We start from the raw sequence: 6,970 nt of genomic DNA on the forward strand, positions 1-6,970 counted from the left end.
CTGCCACCCATCCTCCCTCATTAACATCATAGAGGCAGGATTTACAACATACAGGAAAATCACACAATACCAGGAATCATGGCCCAGCCAAATTGATACACACATTTTTGGGGGAACATAATTCAACCCATGACACTGGAGAGTACCGAGAACCTAAGTTACACACTGTCAACATGCAGTGACATGGGCTAGAGAAAATGTATCAAATGAACTTGTAGTCTTGTTATGAAAAGTTCAAGGAAAACTGTTGAAAGTTCCAATGGGTTCCCTTTAGCTGCTTATGAAAAAGTATAGGAAGAAGGAACTATTTTATTTTAAGCAGAATTTAGAGAAATTATAGAGGGCCTAAGATGGTCTCTCCAGCCAGCAAGAAATTCTCGAAGTAAATTAAAACCTAGAGGGAAAGATTAATTTCAGGACATTCCCCATAAAACGTGGCCTCAGGGTCAAGGATGTGGCTGTTAAGACTCTTTGTTAAACTCTCAGAAAGATTGAAAACAGTCTCTCCTAGATCTCTCAGCTAGACAAAAATGCTTCTGAGAATCTTAAGGGTTTGTCCCCCAGCACCCTATCTCACAACCTATCTTGAGATTTGGGGGTGTGGTTTTTGTCCAATGGAGTGAAACCCAGTAAGATTCAGGGGAAACCCACAAAGTTGTTTTTAAAGAGAATTGTACTAGCACGAGCACCACTGGCTTGGACTAAAAATAGACAAAGACAGTTCAAAATGAAAAGAGAACACTGAGCACCCAAACTTCATTGTGTGAAGCAGCCTGAAAAAGCTACTCAGCTGCCAACAGGGGCTATTTCTTATGGAAAAGGTAGAATGGCTCAAAGGAGGGAGCCAAGAGGCCAGAGGGTACAGATAAGTACCACCAGGACTCACTCATAGGGAGCATATCTCTCCTCTAACCAGCATACATTCCCTGACTCCAGATCAGGGAGAGTTGGCAATATGTGCATGGTTGGATTTCAGATTTGCTAAGGACCAGTGACTAATATGTGCCTCTTATCCCTCCCCCAAGCCTCAATCTAAATGGAAGTGTCTGTTGTGGTTTTCCTGTCCCTGTCTTCTCACTGTATGTTGGAGATGTGTAGGAAAGATAACTCACAGAAAAGTTGCAAATTTAGTACAAATAATTTTTTGAACTATTTGAGAGTAAGTTTCTGATACCATATTACCATGAAATCCTTTAATGCATATTTTGAACATAATCATAGCACAACCACCAAAGTCAGGAAATTAACATTGATACAGTACTATCATCTTATCCTTAGTCCCTATTCAAGTTTTACCAATTGTCCCAATAATATCCTTTATAGCAAAAGGATCCACCTCAGAATCACATGTTGCATTTACTTGTCATTTCTTTTTAGTTTCCTTCAATCAGGAATAGTTCCTAAGTCTTTCCTTGACTATCATGACCTTGACATTTTTGAAGATTTCAGGATGGTTATTTTGTAGAATATCTCACAGTCTGGATTTCTGTGCCATTTCTTCATAATTAGATTCAGCCTATGCATTTTTGATGGGACTATATAGAAGTGATGCTATATTCTATGCATTACATTATCTCAGCAGGTATACAGTTTTATTTTGTCCCACTATAGATGATGTTCATTCTGGTCATTTGATTAAGGTGTGTTTGCCAGGCTTCTGTATGGTAAAATTACTCATTTTCCATGAAAATTATAAGTATTTTGTGGGGGGGTACTTTGGAATTATGTAAATATCCCACTATTCATCAAACTTTCATTTATTTATCTATATTATATTAGTATAGACTCAGTTTTAAATATTATCAATATAAACTGTTACTATCAATATTTATTTTCATGCTCAAATTGTCCAAGACATGGCCAATAGGAGCCCCTTCAAATTGATTTGTGTCCTTTTGACATATCCTCATCATTCTTTGTGTGCTTCCTTACTTTCTGGCATAAGATTTTCCAGGGTAATCTTATAATTTCCCTGGCCCATCCCTGGACTTAGACTTTTCTCTATGAATTCCTTGTTCCTTTTATTGGAGAATGGTATTCAGAAACCAAGATTTAGGTATTAGATGCGTTTGTTGCTACTGGGAAGTTTCTGCTCCCAGGCCTTCTCCCAGATACCCACACCCACACCCACACACACATTTATATCTGTATTTATTTCATTATCTATTTATTGAAATCCAAGAATTCATACCAATTTCTGCAATTCCAATAAAGTACCATAGGGTTCATTTTAGTTTCCTCCCCGTCCATACTTGTAACTTCTTCTTTGACAGTCAGAAATTTAGGTTACTGTCATTATCCACATACATATTTGCTTATTTAATCAGTCTCCCTGTAGTTAATAATTTCCTCATCCACTTGGGCTCTAACACCCTGTGCTGGGCTGCCCTGCTTTACAGAGCCCTCCTACCCCACCCAGGTTTATGCCCTCTTTACCTTGCTTGGGCTTTGACAGCCTGCTGGGATGTCACCCTCCCCAATCCTCACCCCACCCCTCCTCCTCATCCTGATTGGGCTTTGACACTCCGTCTAGGCCATTTGGACTCTTTGCTCAACCCTACCTAATGGCTTTGGACTGAATTGCTCAGGAATAGGGAGAAGAAAAAGAAGAGGAAGAAGGTAACTTGTTTTATAGTTCATAGGACCCTGCACCTGAGGAACCATACCTGGACTTGATGAGATTCTGAGCCTGAAGCAGTAATCTGTGGCCACTGGGCAAACTAAGGTGGATTAAAGATAGCTGCCAATTCTTTGGCTCTCCTCCCATGAAGAGGTGTAGTCTATTTCTACTCCCCTTGACTCTGGACTGCCCTGTAACTTGTTTTAATAGAATGCCACAGAAGTGATGCTTAAGGCTGGGCCTTAAGAAATTTCCATCTTCTTTATGCTTGAAATGCTCCTTTTTGGAAGGTACTTTCCAGATTGTAAGGAAACTCAAGCAGCTATGTGGAGAAGCCTTTGTGGAGAGGTCCATGTGATGAAGAACAGAGGCCTTCTGACCTACCATTCATTCTGAGCTCCCTGCCCCCAGCCAACACCAACTACCAGCCATGTGAGTTAGGCCATTTTGGAACTTTGAACTGTGCCCAGCTGCCACATGAAGCCAAACTGCCCAGTCAACCTACACAATTGTGAAAAATGTTGTTTTAAGACACTAAGTTTTGGGGTGGTATGTTATGCAGCAATAGATGACTGAAAAAACCGTCCACATGTGCCAAGCACTATTTCATACCATTCTGATCTACTGGGGTGAAACAGAAATATAAACTGACACAGGGATGGATTACCCAATAAGCAAGGTATGCCCTCACTTAGATATGGTGAAAAACAGGTGAAATTGTGCACTACAGATTAGTAAGTAAGTGCATTTAAGCCCCTGCTTACCTTGCTTACTGGTTAATTCACCCCTGAGGCAAGTACAGAAGAGGATGGTACTGTAAGAGAGCAGAGGAGCAGTCACTAACCAGTCTAGGGTAGCCTGCAGGAAGAAGCAGCTGAATGATTCTGGGCGGATGAGCACTGGAGAGGCAAACTGACTGCCAAGTCTAGATCCCGGTTTTTAGCCAGTCAACGACTTCCTCCTCTAGGTGTCTCACCTGATGAGACTGATTCTTCACCCGATAAAGTGGAAAGGGCTGGAGACAATGGGGAAGAAGGCTGCCTGGTCTCGCTAACACCAGTTCATGTTTGGATAGCTAGACAATGTTGTTCTAAAGGCTTTTGTACCTTCTGGAACTTTCTGAAGCAAGAAATGTCCCATTTCTAAGTGCCTCTGGGTCAGGGTGTTCATGCCTTAGTGAACGCTACATGTTCCCTAGGGGTAGATAATTCACAAGTGTTGTTCCTTTTCCTTGATTCTTGACCACAGAGAGGGTATTGGGACAGGTCTGTGACCCCTAATATTCCCTTGATCCTGTCTCCTGGTCATCATTTGTACACATGGAAGGCACATCTCTATTTCCCTCTCTTCTCATTTGACAGATGGGGGACTAATCTGATCCATCCTCACTATCTAAGCAGAATTTTTCTCTAGGCACAAGCTATTTGGCTCAGCTTCACCCTCACTGACCTCCCGGTGAACAACTCTATGTACTTTTGTGTTCTAAAATAACTCAGCAATAGTTCCTCCTTTCTCTCCTTCTCCCATCATTAAACAATCTTAAGTATTCACTTAACAGGTATTTTTGAAAATTCTTATTCAGTGTCATCTATGTGCCAGGCTCTGTTCTAGGGACCGAGGATACAGTAGTAAGAAAGTTCCTGCTCTCATGGAGCTGCTCTTCTATTGAGGGAGACAGAAAACAACAAATTAACAAATTTGCTGTATAATGTGGGGTAGTGATACCTGCTCTGAAAAACATCAAGCAGGTTAAGCAGATTTGGGTTGGGGACTATACTAGATAGGGTAGTCTGGGAAGGCCTCTCATATAAGGTGACATTTCAGAGACTTGAATTATAGGGAAAGAGTGTTCCAGGCTAGGCAAACAGCAAGTACAAAGGCCCTGGAGGCAGGAAGAAGCATGGCAAGCTCAAGGAATAGCAATTAGGCTAGTGTGGCTAAAGTGGGAAGAACATGGTAGACAGTGGTAGATGAGAGTGGGTAGATAGATAGGAACCAGATCAGATAGGGCTTCTATGGATTTGGATTTTGTTCTGAATAAAATGACATGATCTAATTTAGGCTTACAAAGACGTCCATTGATGCTGTGTGGAGAAGGCTGGGGAGGGGGTGTGGAGGAGGTAGAAGCATGGTGACCAGTTAGGAGGCTACTGTATAATCTAGTGGTGGTTTGGTCCAGGATGGTTATAGCAGAGTTAGTGAGTGGTTGAATTCTGATGTTTTGAAGGGGGCACTGATAAGACTTGCTGAGGGACTGGAAATGGCACCGCAGAGTAATAGAGACATATCAAGGACATCTTTTCGGTTTTGAACAATGGTGCCATTCTCTGAGGTGGTTAAGCATGGGAGTGGAGTGTAGGGAGTAAGTTGTACGGGCAGGATGTGTGGAGTTTGAGATACACAGTTGAATACATGTATGAATCTGGATGTCAGGGAAGAGGTCCAGGCTAGAGACAGAAATTTTGGAGTAATCAGCATACAGATATTATACATAAATTACTTCTAGGGAGTGAGTGTAGATGGAAAAGAGCATCATGGACTATGGCCTGAGGCCTTCAACAGCTGGAGAAGAGGAGGAGCCCACAAAGGAGACAGAAGAGTGGTCAGTGAAGCAAGAAAGATTAGGAGGAAGATCAGGAGAGTGTGGTGTCTAAAAAAACCAAGTGAAGAAAGTAGATTCTGTATCATCACAACCAAGTGTCAACTCCCAAGCCTCAGCTTTTTTCCTCTGTGAAATGGAACCAGTAGCAACACCTACTTTATGGCATTGTTAGGATTAAATGAGATAAAGCATGTAAATCAGTTAGGCCTGTGCCTGACTGGCATATAGTAAACTCAATATATGCTAGCTAGTACTATCATTAGGAGCCCTGGTGGTGCAATGGTTAAGTGCTCGGGCCGCTAACCAAAAGGTTGGCAGTTCAAACTCACCATGGGAGAAAAGGCCTTGGGATCTGTTCCTGTAAAGATTACAGCCTAGGGCAGTTTTACTCTGTCCTATAGGATCACCATGAGTCATAGTCAGCACACAACAACAGTATTATCATTAGAGTACCTGGGTGGTGCAAATTCACTGTTTTGTTAATGCTCTCACTGCTATTGGAAAGGTTAGAGGTTTGAGTCTACCCAGAGGTGCCTTGTAAGAAAGGCCTGACCATCTACTTCTGAAAAATCAGCCACTGAAAACTTTACGGATGCACAGTTCTACTCTCACACACACGGGGTCACCATGAGTCAGAATCAACTTCGTGGCAACTGACTAGTATTATTATCCCCTGCTTCTGAGCTGGCTGGTGTGTTTGTGTGTGTGTCGGGGGGGAATTGGCGCAGCTTCCATGTCCCCTTAAATGACATAAATGACTTCATTAGTGAGGTGTCTCTGCTCACTCAGGCACCAGGTGGGCCTGAGGAGTAGCCTCTGGGTGAAGTGGCTTCAGCACCCAAGCCTCTCACTAACAGTCTCCAGCCCTTACTTGCAAATAAACAAGGGGAAAAACCATTCCCGTCAATTCCGACTGAAAACGTGTGGTAAATAAAGGTTTTAAAGCCAGAATTCTGCCTCAGGTGTCTCACTGGCTGTGGGACCTTAGGCAAGTTTCTTTTTTTCATTTAAAAAAATTTTTTTCTATTGTACTTTAAGTGAAGGTTTACAGAACAAATAGTTTCTCAGTAAACAGTCAGTACACATATTGTTTTATGTCATTGGTTAACAACCTCATGACATGTCAACACGTTCCCGTCTCGGCCTTGGAGGACCTTTTTTTTTTTTGGTGAAAATATACATAGCCAAAGATATACCATTTCAAAAATTTCTACACGTACAATTCAGTGATGTCGATTACGTTCTTCCAGTTGTGCAGCTATTGTCACTTTAGATGGTTTACAGATGAAAATAGTTTCTCATTAAACAGTTAGTACACATGTTGCCCTATGACAATGGTTAACAACCTCAACACATCAACATGGTCCTTACTCAGCCTTGGGTTCTCTATCACCAGCTTTCCTGTCCCCTTCTGCCTTCTAGTCCTTGTTCCTGGACTGCTGTGCCTCATTAGTTCCATTTTGTTTTATGGGGCTGTCCAATCCCCCGCTGAACGGTGAACCTCGGGAGTGATTTCACCACTGAACTAAAGGAGTGTCCCGGGGCCATACTCTCGGGGTTTTTCCAGTCTCTGTCAGGCCAGTAAATCTGGTCTTTTTTTGTGTGTGCGTTAGAATTTTGTTCTACATCCTTCTCCAGCTCTGTCCAGAACCCTCTGTTGTGATCCCAGTCAGAGCAGTCAGTGGTGGTGGACGGGCACCATCTAGCTGTACTGGACTCAGTCTGGTAGAGGCCTTGGTAGCTGTGGT

This window comes from Trichechus manatus, unplaced genomic scaffold, assembly GCF_000243295.1.
Source record: "Trichechus manatus latirostris isolate Lorelei unplaced genomic scaffold, TriManLat1.0 scaffold00016, whole genome shotgun sequence".
NCBI classification, from domain to species: Eukaryota; Metazoa; Chordata; class Mammalia; order Sirenia; family Trichechidae; genus Trichechus; species Trichechus manatus.